The sequence below is a fragment of the Takifugu flavidus genome, chromosome 8, assembly GCF_003711565.1.
Source record: "Takifugu flavidus isolate HTHZ2018 chromosome 8, ASM371156v2, whole genome shotgun sequence".
In the NCBI taxonomy this organism is placed as follows: domain Eukaryota; kingdom Metazoa; phylum Chordata; class Actinopteri; order Tetraodontiformes; family Tetraodontidae; genus Takifugu; species Takifugu flavidus.
The window spans coordinates 8,088,254-8,105,122 of NC_079527.1; the positions used below are offsets into that span (position 1 = coordinate 8,088,254).

Consider the following 16,869-nt stretch of genomic DNA (forward strand, 5'->3'; position numbering starts at 1 on the left):
TTTCTGCTTTTTCTGCTAATTTGGATGTCGACGCCACACCGAAAAACAACAAAACAAACAAAAAGAACAGCATACAACCTAGTTTCCAAAGGGCGGAGGGTGAGTTTTTGGGGTGAGCACAACATTAATCAGGGACGTGTAGTCAGAAATACTGCCAGAGGACCATCCAGACCCCTCACGTTATCATAATATTCAATAGTGTGTGATGTTAAAAGCAGCTAACTCAAAAATGTCTTGTTCTTAGTGCTTCGTGTGTCACCCACATGGCTTGTGAAAAAGCAGCTTGCCTTCTATAGTTCCCTTTGGTTTCAGTATTTCAATTTTTTTTCCCATCTGAAATTTATTTTTGTATCAGTATTTGATTATAGGAGCATTTCCTTTTTTTAAAAGCATGGTTTGTTGGATTTCTTTCCCCCTTCTGTTCGCTGAAAATCTTAAAAAAGAAGAAGAAAAAAGTGCTTTTCAAACTGTTGTTATCATTTGACACCATATAAAAGAGGATATACAGTATACATTATGATGGTGTGTCGCACAACCACTTGGACTCTTGGCAAGAATATATGAACGATTGTCTTCATTTGAGCACGAACCTTTTTATTACCAATAAAGCAGCCTTCCAGTTACAAATGTGTGTTTTCTTCCACGTGTTCAACCTTTCAGCCCCCACCTAAAGCTGGCTGCAGCCGAGAGCCTCCTCGGGCCGCCTTTCATGTGTCCACTTTACTCGCCAGTCACCATTTTGTGAGGATTATTTCACTTTTGTGGGTTGCAGCCTGTGAAACAGAGCTGAGCGGCGCTGCGGTAACAGGGTCATGAACGGAGGCCTTTCAGAGTTAATGGACTTATTGAATTTGTTAAGAACCCCGTGTTAACGTCCCCCTCCTACAGGCGCAGGATGGACTGGAGTCCCATTATCGTGCAGTCCATCCGTGAGGCTTGTGGTCCACCGTAAAGTAAATAGCCTGGAGAAGTGTGACATTAAACTCATCATAACCTCAAGATGTTAGAGCAGAAACTGGAATGTTGGAGCTCATTCATCTGTTCACGGGGGGGGGGGTGAAATTAGAGCCATTTATATTTACAAATAATAAAGAGGTGGACTGCATCTTCTTCCCTCTCCCATAGCCCCCCTTTCTTCTTCTTCTCCCCCCATCCCTTGTTTCGCGCATGCACTGTTTTGGACTGTCCACCTGCGCGCCTTCGGATCTGGTCCCGCATCATCCACAGATGGAGACAATGCAGGACGCTGCTCTTCGGTGCGTGTCGACTGTTTCCGCCGCGATGCTCCCGGATGGCCGAGCGAGAGTGCAGGACGGGGGGGGGGAGGCAAGGAAAAGTGAAGGGGAAGGGAGGTGGCGGAGCACTGCAGTGCAGATAAATTAATGCAGCAGTCAAGGCTGAGTCAGCAGCGTCCTCCCACTTTGGCCCACTGCCTCTGGTTTGCGTGCGTGTCCACGGGAAACCATCTGGATCAACCCCAATACGGAGGTATGTCATGTGAAATGAGAAGGGTTGGGGGCACCGGTCTGCCCAGCTGGGGAAGGGGGGTGTCCTCGGTGCTGGAGGTGGCACAGCCCGGTCCTCCTGGGTGGGGTCGCACCGAGGGACGGAAACGCGCTCGTTGGCGTGAAGCGAACTAGAAAAGCTGCGTTTAAAGCGTGAAGGTGGTCGACCTACTTCGCAGACGGCCACACCTACACACACGCACACACACACGCACACACACACACACACACACACGCACACACACACGCGCGCACACACACCGCTCCCCTGGAATGCGTCGCCATATATTTTGTCTCTGTGGTTAAAAATAAAGATCCAACGTTGTCTCGGGAGCGTCGCGGCCACGTTTCTCGCCGTTTCGGACCTTCATCAGAAGTTCCGAGGACTCAATGAGGACCCCCCCGCCACGACCTCCAACCCCCGAACGGGGTTTTCTAACGATCCCATTTCAACCCATGACTGAGATCACAGCGTCGAACTCTGCCGGTGTTTCCTCCTTCTCTCCCCCCTCAGAGAGCCAGACTGAGCGGGGGGGCATCTCTACATCATGACTGTGGCCCGGAGCCCGGAGCCCCCACCCCGGCTGCACCCTCATTTCTCAATGTGACAGACACACTACTACCCCTCCAAAGTCCAGTCCACCCCCACCCCACACATGAGCGAACCTCCATCCCCATCGACCCATCCACATATCCTTCAGTCCCCCCCCACCAAAAAAAAGCCACGCACACTTTCACAACATGATAACTATTCAGCACTGCGGCTCTTGTCTGCAGACTGCGTCACTGGAATAAAACACATCCATCCGCACCCACAGGGGCTCCTTTCCTGGCCGATTCTCTCCTTTATTCCCGCTTAGATGTTTCTAAAATCAGCCTTTTATTGCCTGGTTCTCATTCTCTGTTCGACAGCGCCCCCCTCTGGTCACGTCTTACATGGACGAGACGTGTTCTTTTCCACACACTTACTGTATCTTCAGCAATTAACCTAACATTTAAAAAAAAAAAAAAAACACTTGACATTGATCATCTTGAAACTCAGGTTTTGTTAAAAAATACAGAAAATTTATAGCCAGTTCCAAAGGATAACAGGTTATAAAATTATTTTGAAAATAAATTATTTTGAAAATAACGTCGCTGACGGTAACAAATGGCTGGGAATATAGTTTGGACTGTACCCCTTACCAACACATTTTGTTAAATCTTTGGTAGAAATTGAGAGAAAATTCACATTTTATTTGTTTAGTAATGTTTTACACAAATACCTCATATGTGTGTGTATATATAGAAATGTATATTAGAAGTGTCATTTTAATCTGTAGAATAAATGGAAACTAAAGTTTAAGATAAATCCAGTGAGGAAACATTTCTAATATTTACCTTCAAACTTATGAATATTTATAGGAACATATAAATGCTGAAGTCAAATACAAATGTTTAAAAAATCATATTGAAGTAAAAGATCAAGCAGAAAAGTCTTTATCATAGCATTATGAGATTTTATTCTAAAATTAAACCATTTGAAAATACATTTGTGTGCATCAGACTTGAACCCACGATGCATCTGGCTTTACATCAATCACTGACCTTCATTCCTATAGCAGGAAAATAAAAACAAGCCCATGACCGAGGACGTGCGTGTTTTCTCCAGTAATCCACGAGTCAGCCAACAAAATAAAAAAGGAAGTTGGGAGATTGCAGATGATTACTCTGCTTTACCTTTCTGATTTTATGGAATAAAACTGTACTTTATGTCTGTGAACAAATAAACAAAATGCGATTTTTGATGTGCAGGATCTTTGATGCTGTTGAGCCACCTCTCAGATAATCTGGATTAGTCTAAATTTGTGCTGGTTGGAAAATAGCTTCACGACACCTGCAAGAATAATAACAACAATAATGATTGAAAATCAGAGAAAAGTGTTGGAATGAGCCATATTAGTTGCAGCACAGCTTTACCTCACCTCTCCTTGGTGCTGGCCAGCCACTCCACAAAAGCTTTAGTCTTGATTTTATCCAGATAGCGGCTAAAATCATGGCTAAAGGTCCCCTCAGAATGTCTTTTGAGGACGTGGAAGGTATTGCCTCCTTTTCCCACCTGATGTAAACGCCATCTAGGAAAAGCAGATTAAAAAATAAATAAATAAAATAGCAATATCTACAACATGTTTAAAGATCCATAAATGTGATGGAAATACGTGCCGCGTTGATCTGGGCTTTGCTACAACTGTCTCTTCACTGCAAAAACAGAGGAAGAAGATGAAGGTACACCACAGCTGTGGGCTCATCCTCAGGCCACCTAACAGACAACCATGACTGTCAACCAAACAGGATGGTTTCCATAAGGAAATCTTCAACATCTCAGGACATGGAAACAGGCTCACCGTGAGGAAGCGTGAAGGTGTCTGGTAACGTTCAGCTTCTGCTGCTCTGGAGCTCTTGCAGCGTCCCTTTGATGAAGCTGTGGATGAGCTCCTCTTCCGCTTCAGACTCAACAGCTGGGGGACCCACTGGTGTGCTCACTTCAGGATCTTTATAAAGGCAGCAGGTGCTGCAGGTGTGACACACAACGTCCGTCGCCTTACCTATGACCCTGCTCCTTGTTACGGCGCTCTGGATCATGCTGGAATGAGACTTGGCACTCTGTTCTCCAGACAGGTCACTGGTCAGACAGCAGCAGGTGTGGAAACGGTGTTTCTGAAGTCTAAAAAAAACGAAATCGTCACTTACAGAACATCGTCTATATTCACATTAAACTGATTTTAATATTGTATTGTTGTTTCCAGGTCTGTATAATGGTCTGGATTTTAGTGAACCTGACTGCTTTTAAATGTGCTCTCTGTGACATTTGACATTTAAACAGATGTATTTCAACATGATTTTATTTAAATGTATGAATGCAGGCTGCTTGGTGCAGGTGATGACATTAAAATTTACTTTCACTAATTGTCCTCATCTAACCTCTAAACACATCAGCAACAATAAACATTTGGATTTGATGTATTTGTAGATGCAGTAATGGAAAAACTCATTTTGTCCTCCCGCGGCCACCGTAGGTTCGCCCACATATTTAGTGGGAAAATGGAGAACTGCTATTCAAATTTCGCAATCTGGTTTCTCCCCACCAGGCGCTGCCAAATCTGCATTTCTCTGAATTACACTCGTGCGTACTTCGCGCAAGTTGAGCGCTGCAGTGAGATAAATTGTGAAATTAAAACGAAGTTTTGTTTGTGTTGCCACCTTTGATATTTCAATAATCTTAGGAGATGTTGAATGTTTCACATTTGAGTAGAAAACGTGACTGAAATGCTGCCAAGTGAGTACCGATGAGCACTGTTCTCATTTTTTTTTTTTTTGCCCATTTCTTCAACTGCACCACTAGATTCTGGCCACTAGGTGTCAGGCTTGTCAGCAGTGCAGCACAACCTTTCGATTAATTTGGAACTGAATCTTGCTTGGATCTCATAAAATATTTAAAACTGGCCCTTTTACAGCTCACTGCAAATTATGAAGTATTAAGAATATAATATGGAAAACAAAACTCTTGGTGACAACTAAAATCACTGCCACATCTTCTAAAGTGTGTTAAAGATAAAGGTGGCACTATTTGGATATTTTAGTCAGATGATATTCCCGAGAAAGGATCTTTCACAAATATACACATGAGGAGGCCAGCCTGACAGCTTATATCCACCGTCCACTCCTCTGTCATTACCCCAGGGAGCGGGGCCATGTTTGAGTCTATATTCGATATATGTTATCACTCAGAGATAGGAGCAGTGCAGGGATCGTATGGCCGAGGGTCATGTTTTCAAGGGCCACATTGCTGTTTCCCCTGCTGCTGGATACCTTGGTGCTGATTGATACATTAATATTGCATTGATCTGTACCTTTTCTCCCTTTACATCACATCAGCTTTGTGCACTAGCGGCAGCAGCAGCGGGGGTTTGATCCTGAAGAGGACAGGGTGCAATTAAAAATCGTGCATTTCCTCATTATCCCCCAACAGACCTAATCATTAAGGTGACTGTGGCGTTAGAGGGAAAGTTAGTTTAATGGAAGGCTAACCACTCCTAAATGAATCACCAGGGATTTGAATCAATGTAACATGTTAGAGAATTTAACTGCAATTACATTAACTATTTCGCTGTTATAGGTGAAACAAAGAGAGTGTCGCTTATAGCCACAATGGCGGGTGCAGTGGTGGAGCCTGAGCCTTTATTTGGACTGGTAATGATAGGCTATCAGATTGCTATCTCCCTTTCCTGCTCTCTGCTCCTGCTTTAGCCTCAAGGACCGTTTTGGTGAGCATCTGGGGGCCAGGCTCTTGAATAGGCTCCATTCTTGCAGGTCCCCGTGCTCCAGCAGGCGCAGTGGGCAGAGACGCCGGCCACCGTCCTGGGACCAGGCAGCGCTGGTGGAGGGGGGGGGGGGGGGTAGTGAACGAGAGAGATGAAAGGAGCCACTAGCTAATGCTGTTTATGGATTTGTCTTCCCACAGAACATTTCTTGTCCTCCTCTGCTGCTTATGCAATAACAAATGAAAAATATGGAGCTCATCCTGGCAGTGGAGCATCTCTGCAGGATTCATTTGGGGGGGGGGGGGGGGGGGGGGGGTCAGGGGTGGGGTGAATATAGTCATGGAGCAGCTGAAGACGTCTATTTTCAGCAGTTTCTAGTGATCACGGTTGACAACTGTACCCCCCAACCTCAGCCACCAAGTGACCACATTAACAGTAAATAAGGAATCATTTCTCAATGTTGGGCTCCAGCTTAATATTGGACTGCAGAACTGGACTAAGAGAACCTGTCCAGGGTCTGTTTGCAGCTCTCCTCTCACTGGTGAATCGGGTCTCCTCCCACATCAGTGCTTGAAGTGTTGAACCCGTGTGTTTGCATCTGTGGATGGCGGCCCAGGCTCCAGCCGGCGTTGATCCGTGGAAGGTGACGGGATTCTGAGAATGCAGCAGAGATGAAAGACTGTTGTGAATTTACCGTCTGGCGCTGATTTAAAAAAGGCGAGGCATATTTGAGGATCCACACCAACTTCATATGTGTGTGTTTTAAGCCTGTTTAGCCTGACTGCTGCTGCCGCCGCCCAGACAGGAGCAGAGTCATTGTTCTGTCAGTTGTCATTATCTCTGGGATTCTAATGTAGCTGCTCCAGGCTGATAGAACTGGACCCCAGGATGACGCTATGATTGCAGCAGGTTGCAGCAGGGAAGGCGAGACTACTCCTGCATGACTCTGCTGATAGTTGTTATCTCAGGACACAGTCAAATAGGGTAATTCTGTCCCCCCAACCGCCAAAACAGGCATTTTCCGTCCAGTTACTTGATGCTGGAGATCGAGCTTTGCTCAGCTGTAAGAAAGAGCTTCTGGACTGTTGTGGCTCAATTTAAGTTTTTTGGGGCTGTTATCATTTCGGACTGTTTCAACTAAGCCAAAAAACCAAAACATTTTGTCTTGTATCATTTGCAAATCCTTGCAAATGCCGCCCCGGCCGTCTGTAAATCCCCCCCCCCCCCCCCCCCCCCTCCTGGCCTCCCTTTGAAATCATCATATCGATGCATGTATCCTATTGTGATTTAATTTGGAGAGCAAAAATGGCAGATTAGTTGTAAATCCTCCCAAGTAGATTATACACTCATCTCCGAAGCGGATGCATGGAGGGTTCCTCATAATTGCCCCTTGCGGTTGAAGGGGCAGGAGTGCCCAGAGCCAGGAGACCAGGACTGATCTGTTCCCACAATGCCATCCGAATTCTCTTATTGGACGTGAGGCTGACCCCGTTTCTTTTTCCCATGCGCCTCTTCCCATTGTGTTCTTTCTGATTGATGTTGACTCGGGTCACCTAAGCTCACGCAGGGGATCGTGGCACGGTGCACGGGGGGCTAAATGTTTACATGCATTCATTCGATTTTACCCAGGGGTCCGCCGGCTGGGTGCGGGCTCGGCCTGCGGACGACGAACGGCCATATGTCGAGCTTTTCTCCACCTGCTGGTCTGGAGGTCAGAGCTGCTGAGTTATGGAGGACATTTCAGTTGAAGAAGTGGGAGGGGGCCACAGTGAGTTCCTGCTCTAAGATTTCAGTGGTGCCACCGGACACGAGCGCGTTAAGAAAGACGCTAATGTTGGCTCTCAGCTGACGTTAACCTGACAGACGAGACGGGCAATAAGCTCCGGCGACGTAGCGGCGGTTCACTCGTGCACTTCCGGGGCAGCGAGGGAAAGGACAGCACATGTTCCATGAAATAAGAACCTGGAGTAGTTACAAGGAGAAACATTAGGTTACAGAGTTGTATGACACAGACGTGACACATATGAGTCACAGGAAATGACCGAGGGGGTTCAGCTCTGTTTGAGAGTCATCTTTATGAGTCAGTAATCAAACAGATGTGCAGATTTAGAGTAAAAAGGGAAAGGGGGGGATTTGGGATGCATTCACAGATGTTGATGTTGTTTCAAAAAAGAACACTAGGAAATATTTAAAAGGAATGCTGACTGAGGATGATCACGCTTTAGCTTACTAATAGGCCATTTGAATCTGTAAGCGTGTCTCTCACGTGTCTCTATAGGTCCGATGATACATGACTCCTCCTGGGGCTACAACAGTGTTTATACCATCATGCGCCACGGAAGTCACCCCCATCTGTGGGCTGCCTGTTTCAAATCGCTGTGCGTAGCTATTAGTCAATAGAAGAAAATTGAATTATTTACTATTTGAAAGGTTTGCCTCCACCTTGTGTGGGCCCCCCTCGGTGCCTGTTTTAAAAAAAACAAACCCTTTTCTTGACGCACATCTTCTTGCTTGGCCTCTGACGGTGAGATTTGGTCTCTTTTATCTCTAAACCCTTTGATCCCGTCTCTGTATTTTAATGCTATTGTGCGACACTCTGCTCAGCTGTTTTTCCAGCCATGCTTTATAAATGCGATTGAGCTGAATGGAATTTATCAGAGTAAATAGAAGCTCCTAACACATGGAGTTTGCACAAGGTCACCAAAACTGCACAGATTAGCTGCAGGGTGCCGCCACACAGAGAGATTCTCAGGGTTCTATCATTTTGAGAAAAAAAAAAAAAAAGCTGCGTTGCTGTAAAGTTTGGAGGGCTGCGCCCCGGCTAGCGGCGGTTGGATTTGTGCTGATGCAGGGTTTAGTGTGGGGTCAGCGGGGTTTCGCGCCCGTGTGCTGTGGAGGGTTCGCACTTGTTGGAGGGGCAGGTCTGCATTAGTGCAACTCGCCCAATGATTTATCCGCCGGCCATTGATCCACCTGGTAAACATTCATCGCTTTCAAACAGACTTTTCCATTCTGTTTAGTTCTTTCCGGCTCTCTGTCACTCTCTCATGCTCGTGCTCCGCTGGAATGTGTGTGTGTGTGTGTGTGTGTGTGTGTGTGAGTGGGGTTGTTTTTTAAATGAATGTTAACAGGCGGGCGGGGGTGGGGTAACTGATTGGAGTGTGAGTGAGTGAGTGTAGAATGTGGCTGAGGCCAAAAGGAGAAGAATGGGACAGAGAACAGACAGTGTGTTAGCGAGGCGTAGAAATGAAGGACTGTCTGCTGTTTCTCTCAGCCATTAACCAAACTGGGACCATTGTTGCCATCACTTCCCACTGGCACACTGTGGCTGTGAGTGACAGCCTGACAAGCAGCCGCTGCAGCTCTGCCACATGGGGGGCTGCTGAATGGGGACTTAAAAATGCTTCTGCTTTGTAAAAATAAAATAAAAACACCACATCTCGCCTCTTCATGTTGCAGAAAGCCTCCACCTGTCCTTCGGTTAACAGTTTACTTCTGGTCCCCCCCCCCCCCAATGGACTGGAGGCTAAACTAGGTATAACCTGGATGATTGGAAATACTATTGATCCTTATTGATTTCTGGGTCACGTTGTCGCAGCTTCCACTGTTACGAGAGTATTTCCTTGATGGGCGCAGCATTTTGCTGCTCTGTTGGGTGGTCCCGCTCATGCCTGTCCAGAGGAAGGTTCTGACAGCCCCCGCTCTTGTAACACTGGCACATTCCTGAATTCCGCAGTGCCTGGGAATTTCAGGGAAGGTGGCAGAGAATGCCGGGTAACGCGCGAGGCGCGCTGAACGACTTGCCCAGGCTGAGGCCGTCTCGTGGAATTCCAAAGTCGGAGCAGGAGGCAGAGAGGAGGCTGCAGGGGAAACAATGGCCCGGGACATCTGTCATGCGTGGCTGCACTCCCCTTTGCTTACAATGGTCTGGGGGTCCGGCCAGTGGTGGCTTTCTTTTCACTCCCCTCCTTTCCGGGGAAACTTCTGTCCCTTACAAAGGAGCTTTTGTCCCCTCTCCACTTTTTTTGGCCAACATTTAACCCTTTGAGTCTGCTCCTTTTTCTGCCTCTTGTTTCTGTCTCTTCACCAAAACAAAACACGGTGGGGACCATGACTATTTATTCATCTTCCTGCGGTTCCGCTCTTGCATTAAGACCTCTGCATGTGCGGCTGTGTGCCGGTGTCTTTGCCGAAAATACACGGCGGCAATCTTGATGCGTCGCGCCTGTTTGTGAGCGAGACAGAGGCAGAGGATGAAAACGACTCTTGCCTTCCACATCCCAGGCTGCCTGCAGGAATATTAGAACCGACTCATAGTCCGCTGCTTTTCTGGTACTTGCAGAGATCTCATTTCACCACGGGTCCAGTGGCTTTGAGGAGTAGCTCCCCTGGCAGTAGCCTCTGGCACCCGAGGCACCATCCTGGCTCAATATGGGCAGTAACCTAAGTAGCCTCCTGTCTCCAGCGGCACCATTGTGTCACAGCCAGGTAGTCACATTTCCAGGAAGTCCGACTACTAAATGGTTGTCACCACACACTTGCCGCCCGCTGATGCATCACAATTCCCTTCCCCTCTGTGATACCTGACAACAAACATGGCTGGAGTTTCAGGCGCTGTGACAGCCGCAGTAATTAGCCGAGCCAGCGTCATGTTTATTCTACAGTCCTGCGTTGGCTGTAATTATCCCGGAATCATGGGAGCTGTCTCTTATTCAGTGTTTTCAACACTCATCAGCCTGATGTAAATTGCAAATTGATTTTTTTTTTCCCCCGGCCGCTCATTCTTAAGGACTTAAGGGGTTCAAGCTGGTCTATAATTGATCGATCGGATTGCAATTTATTATTGCTGTCAGCGATAAGATTTTTCAAGGGTAAACTTGGCGGGCCGCTGGTTGGACCACAGACACGTACCCCTCCGATTCAAAGTTTAAATCCCCAGAAACAGTTTGGTTTGGAACCGTGCAGTTCCCTTTAAACCTTAATAATGAAGTTTTTTTTCTTTTTTTTCTTTTTTGCTGATGGCATTCCAGAGCATCGTTCCCTGATTTATAGCTCCCGGCTCTGGTGGTGCCACACCCGTGCTTCACTATAATGGACTTGACTGGCAAGCTGCAGCGCTGCGTCCTGTCCTGGCAGCTAATTGCTGCCAGCTGCTGGGGGGCTGGGAACAAAGGGCTGCTTGAAAAAGGTGATCTGTTGATTGGAGAAGCTGTCCACCCTCCTTTAATGGGACGTGCTCCACATAAGTTGTGGCATCTGTGTACAGTGCTGCCTCATTCTCACACATATGTCTCTGAGGGGGGGTCCGTAGTGCAGTAACCGCAGCCCATCTGTGTCGGAAAGCTGAGAGGGAAACTTAGGGTGAGCGTGAGAGGTCATGTTGTGTTATTCTCAGAAAGTGTGTAAAGTTTTTTTTTTATTGTCTTATGTATTTGCTCATTTGAACTGCAGGTTATTTTCTTCACACGCCGATGATGAGGTCAGCCAAGGAGAGCAGCTGCGTTTCTTTCTTATCGCGGTGCTCCATCTCTTCATTCAGGCACATGCGTTTTCAACTAAAGGCTGAGGGTGGAGGGCGGGGTGGGGCCGGTCGGTCGGGGTGGGTCTAGGAAGCAAATATATCATGTGTGAGTCTTAGGCCGAACATGTGTTGATATGGGAGCAAATCTTGTTGGAGATAACATTCTTGTCTTTTCCCTGTCAGCATAAATATTTAAGCAGAGCTGTCAGTGATGCTCCACCCCCCCGTGCGCTCAAAGTTGAGAGAGAAAAGGAGAAAATAGATGCAGAAGGAAAGGAAAGATAAAGACCCCTGACTGATGTCTGTCTGTCAGCGGGGCTCTACTCAGGCTGTGTAACTAGGAGCACTCACACACGGTGGCTGTGTGTGTGTGTGTGTGTGTGTGTGTGTGTGTGTGTGTGTGAGAGAGACACCTCTCTGTGCTGCCTGATCGAATGGCCCTCAAGGCGTCCTGTTATGACAGCTCTCTCCACGCCTCGAGAGACCTCATCTGTGGCGTGTTCTGACAGGGAGGCTGCTCAGAATAGCTCTGATCAGAGGCAGGCTGCTGCTCCCTGCCACTCTTGCTTTTCTGTCTTTGTTTGGGAGTTGACGTTCTGCTCTGCCTTTGGCCTGGGTGTGAAAGCGCGGTTTTCGTTGGTGACTAATTATCACCTGCTGTGTAAAACTGTCTGCATTGTATTTCAAAGAGAAGTTTGTTTCTTTTCATTTACAGTGAGTGTTGGAGTTTATTGGAGATTATTTCAGCTCTTATCCATAAGCAGTCACCAGTTGCATGTGGTCCTCTGATGCTACTGTTGCATTAAACAAACATGGTTCATAAGAATGAGGCCAAATCTAACTATTGTGCACACTTTGTCCACATCTGTGGCTGCACAGTTGCAAAGATGATGTTCTGCAACTGTTTCTGATAATAAGTTAATCAGGTTAAAAACTGTTTTATAGAGCTGCACAGAAATTCCTCCATCTACACGACTGCCTCCGATTGACATTGCCCAGCTCAGATCAGGAGATCAGAGCAATAAAAATGTCCTTGACAGAGCTCTGGCCTGGCTGTAGTTAACAGATAAACCAGCACCATCTGTGACAAGCCCAGAAGCAATTATCCCCCATATCGCATCCTCACCGACCACAGATATTAAAACCTGCTCACAACACCTGAGATTAACCCCCCTACACTTCTTCTGTCATGATCAGACCTGGCCGCCAAACTTGGCTTCTCTTTGCCGAGCCAGTGATGCACGCTGGAGGGGTGGCGGTTCAGGGTCAGCTCGTGCCTCGTTCAGCCAGGCTGCTGCAGCCACTGGCCAACAACCACAGCTATGACTGCCATAAAATGTCCTACAGCAGAAAATGACCATAAGCCTCGTTATTACAGGCAGAGGTAAAGGAATGAAGGTATGTATGTGTGTGTGTGTGTGTGTGTGTGTGTGTGTGTGTGTTTGGGGGAGGGTGATAACAGTAGCATCATGGGATTGTCCCTCAAACAGGGTTTGAAGGTCAGTAGCTAACCACAGAGCTGAGAACCCACCCAAACAGTTGATAAAGGTCCATCAGCATCATTCTGAAAATAAAATTGTCATTTTAATTTGATGCAATGTTCAAAGTTCAGGCTTGGAGAATGCTCGTGTCCTCCGCCTGTGTGTCAGGGTGTTTTTCAGCACTAGCTGGCTCAAGCTGAGCAGCGATTGATGAGCAACGGCTGCTGGAACTGACCATGTGACACGAAACCCTTTTTTCCCCTTGCATTTGGAACCGTCATCTAAGGTGCTCACCGCTTTGAAACTGCAGTGAAGCGCTCTCAGGTGGCGAGATCGGCCCGTGCTCGGCTGCTTTGTGCCGCCTGCTTTCAGCCTGGTAATTGAACAGGCCGTCAAGGCGCAGAGGGCCACAAAGACGCCACTCGCACTTGTTGATGTCAGAGTGAAAGGCGGCGAAAGAGCGCTGACAAAGAGCAGCTCTGCTGTGGCTCAGCGAGAATTGAAGCTGAATAGGGAGATGGACCCAGCTCAGGCCGATGCTTCTTTGTGCGAAACGCATTTCGACCCTGGACAATGGCGTCTCCTTGTGAGCTGTCCTTGCGCCCCTTCAGCTGCGGCGTTGGAAAGGTACATCTGAATCATAAAGTTTTATGGGAGTCTTCCTATAACCAGAGCACGCTAGTTCATGTATCGTCACCGCAATGAGCCGGCCAGCGCAGTAAACCCAAGATTGGCTTGAATGGATTGAGTACGGGCAAAGCTCCACGCGTGCTTGTTCTCCTCTTTGCGGGGGCCATTAAGCTATCAAACCTGTGGCCTGTAAAGAAATGAAACACTGTCCAGAGCTGACAAATTCCTCTGAGCTGGGGGAGGATGTGGAGAGAGAGTGGCGGGTTTGTGTACGGGGGGTATTAGAGGAGGTTTTGGAGGTGGAGGAGAGGGGAGACAATGATGATGGACAGACACGTGGGAGCCCCCCCAGTATCAAAGCGGCAGGAATGTAAGAGTGGACTGGTCGGACCTGGAACGCTCTCCCAACCCTGTGATCTGATGTGATGTGTGAAGTGGAGGGGTGAGTCAGAGCTTAGTTCTGCACACATCAGCGCAGATACAGAGCAGAGCCGCAGACGCAGCTGCTCAACAGACTTCAGCCGACGTGATTACACAAGAGGGTGATGAAGGGGGGGAAACTGGCTTCCAACAAAAGTGGGTCAAAAGTTGCTCCGGTGCCTTTCAGGTGACGGTTTCTGGTCCTCATCTGCCCTGACTCCATTGAATCCTTACAGACAAATTTAGTCTTTAAAAAGTCTTTCAGAATTGTCTTGGCACAGGGTTGCTGTTTTCCTCAGACCTCACATAGTTTAGTTGTTAAAAAGGCCTTTTTTTACTGTTTCTACAAAGGTTTAAACGCTCAAGGCTGCATCATTTTAGCAGAGCTACATGTTAGAGGGACACAAAACAGATTCTAAATATATAGATTTGAATATAGAGGTGTGATTTGATTATTAGTGCATTAGTCTTTTTGTCACATTCAGGGAGTCAGGTTATTTTTAAGTTTTGACATTTGTATCAGTACAAATACACACACAAGCGCACACGCACACATATGGTTTTACTCACTCATACTCATATATACCTTATAAAAGCTGCATTTCAGGTAATTTCCCCAGAACTGGCAGAAAATCCCACCAGATACATAATCAAGAGGAGAGTGTGGGAACTTTTACCAGGGATTACAAGGATCTAACATTGTTTTCATGGCACATTGTATCTATTTTGTTGCTGAATTCTTTACTGTATGAAAACACTGTTGATTTAACACTTATTACTGACTAGTTTCATGATTACAAATTGCTTTATTTACTATGTGAATTGTGTTTTATGGAGAAACACAGATTTACTTGAGTGAAAGAAGTCATTAATGTTCTGCTAGGCTGATGTTTTCTGTTATATGAGCATTTTATAGTGCTTTGATGAATGCCCCCTTCTCCTGTTTTTGCACAAAAGCGCAATGCGCTTCAGAACATCAATAAATCTTTTAACCTCCTGATACCTTGTGCAAAACCCAAATCCCATATCTATTTAGCTCAAAATAAAACCCTGATGACCAATGTTATTTTCTTTTTAACCCCGTGTGATGATGTATGGTCACATCTCTGAGTGTTGGCCATGTTTGGAGGTTAATATGCACGGAGGAATCAGAGCAGCCGCTCCTTAATTGACCCGAGCAGGTCTCCATCGCTGCGCGGGGCCAGGGGCTGGCTGCAGACTCAGAGCCTCTGCACCAGTTTATTCCCGCTCATGCATAAAGCTCAGCTCCTTTTTCAAGTGTTCAGCGGGGTGGTGAGTTATGCTCCTGTTGTTTTGACCCTGTGATCACATGGAGACAGACAGAGGAGAGGAGTGGGAAGCTGTCTGAGGCTGCCCATTAGAGACGCCCAAAGCTTTTACAGTATCAGCCCAATTATGATGCATCCACATCTGCTTAAGTCCATTTGCTTTTACTTAATGCCCCAACGATTCCCATGTGCTTTCGTCTTTACTCTAAATACAAATCTCCCCATCGCCCCCCTTTTTTTTGTTTCCAGGCTGCCTCTGAGTTAAAATAAAGAAAGAAAGAAAGAAAGAAAGAAAGAAAAAAAGAAAGAAAGAAAGAAAGAAAGAAGTGAGTCCCCTTCTTACCCCTGAGTTTAGGGTCATTAACGGACCGGAAAGGTTGGTTTTGTTTTTTCGTTTTTTTCCCCTTCTCTCTTTTGTTTAACATCGCCTGGAACAAAGGGGGCAACATTCAATAGTTATTGATTTGGAGACATACAACTTTTACTGGAGATCCCATTTAATCACAAAAGCTGATTTATTGTAGGGCCTCTGACAATCCCATTAAACTGCTGTCTAGCTAATCAAGTCTATTCTTTCTCCTCCAGGAATAATCTTTTATGAGGCCAGCAGAACAAATCCCAGCGATAACAGGATTGGTGGGGAAACGACTGGTTTAAGGCTGCCTCAGCTCACTGCCAGCCGAAAAGCAAATTGTATATTGCTGTATATGTTTACGTGCATTATTTTGTGGGCTATAGAAATACACTGGTAGCGTACACCTCACTATCATCAACAACAACAACGATCGTAACAATAATAATATATTTTATGCATGTGTCATGCGCACCTTCTCATGATTAAATTGTTCCTGTGTGTGCATATACATCTTTATGACTCAGTGGCTCTCTGGTTTCCAGTCCATCCACTAAATGAAGTGGAAACCCAAAAGAAATGACGATGGAAACCCAGCGACACATGACCGAGTTTTACGACACGCTGATAAAATTTCATAGCCCGCTCCCTCTCATTGGAGGCTCGAGGAGAGACCCCCCAGACGCCGTTATTGCTTTATTTTATTATTTCAGACGTGCAAACCTCCTCTGTTGTTCTCGCACCGACCACAGCCATCTGCATATTTCTCCTCCGTGTTTGCTCGGTGCATATTAAACACGGCTCCTCATTTCCTCCATGAGGGAAAATGTCAGCAACAACATTTCCATTACAGCAGAATGATGTTTTTTCAAATTGTGCGTGATAGAGAGCTGTAATTGCTCGCTGCAGCAGTACCTTTAGGAATTCAATACTGTCAATGGAGTGCAATTTTGTGTCATTTACTATTAGTCCACTGAGCATGTTCGTTTGATTGTCATCTGCAGTGAAACGCTAACTGGGCTGCAGGGTATCCACCTGCTCTCAGCTGCCGTGGCTTTAATCATAGATTTTGGCGTAGCCCCGTCCTGGCGTAAGAATGAGAGATGCCAGATATCTACCGAGGTCTACCGTATTGATTGCACAGTTAGAGAGACTGTATTAAATCTGTTCGACATATTTTTATTTTGCTAACGCTAATCAGGTTAAGATGGATTTTATTCACAGCCCAAAACCCAAACCTACACGAGCATCGATGCCTGTTAATGTGCGTTTGTGTCCAATTAATGAGATGGTCAAGTCGGATCGAGACCTTACACGCCCAAGACAGGCAGGACAGAGTGCAGGCCCTTCCAAAAGTCCAGCTCAGCACC

General features: G+C 46.5%; 1 long non-coding RNA gene across 1 annotated transcript; it reads left to right on the forward strand.

Annotated features, from left to right (window-relative positions):
- The first annotated feature begins 1,333 nt into the window (after positions 1-1,333).
- LOC130530680 (uncharacterized) lies at positions 1,334-4,514 on the forward strand. Its single transcript, XR_008951898.1, has 2 exons — positions 1,334-1,488; positions 3,756-4,514. It is a non-coding gene; the product is annotated as an uncharacterized LOC130530680 (long non-coding RNA).
- Positions 4,515-16,869: the final 12,355 nt, after the last annotated feature.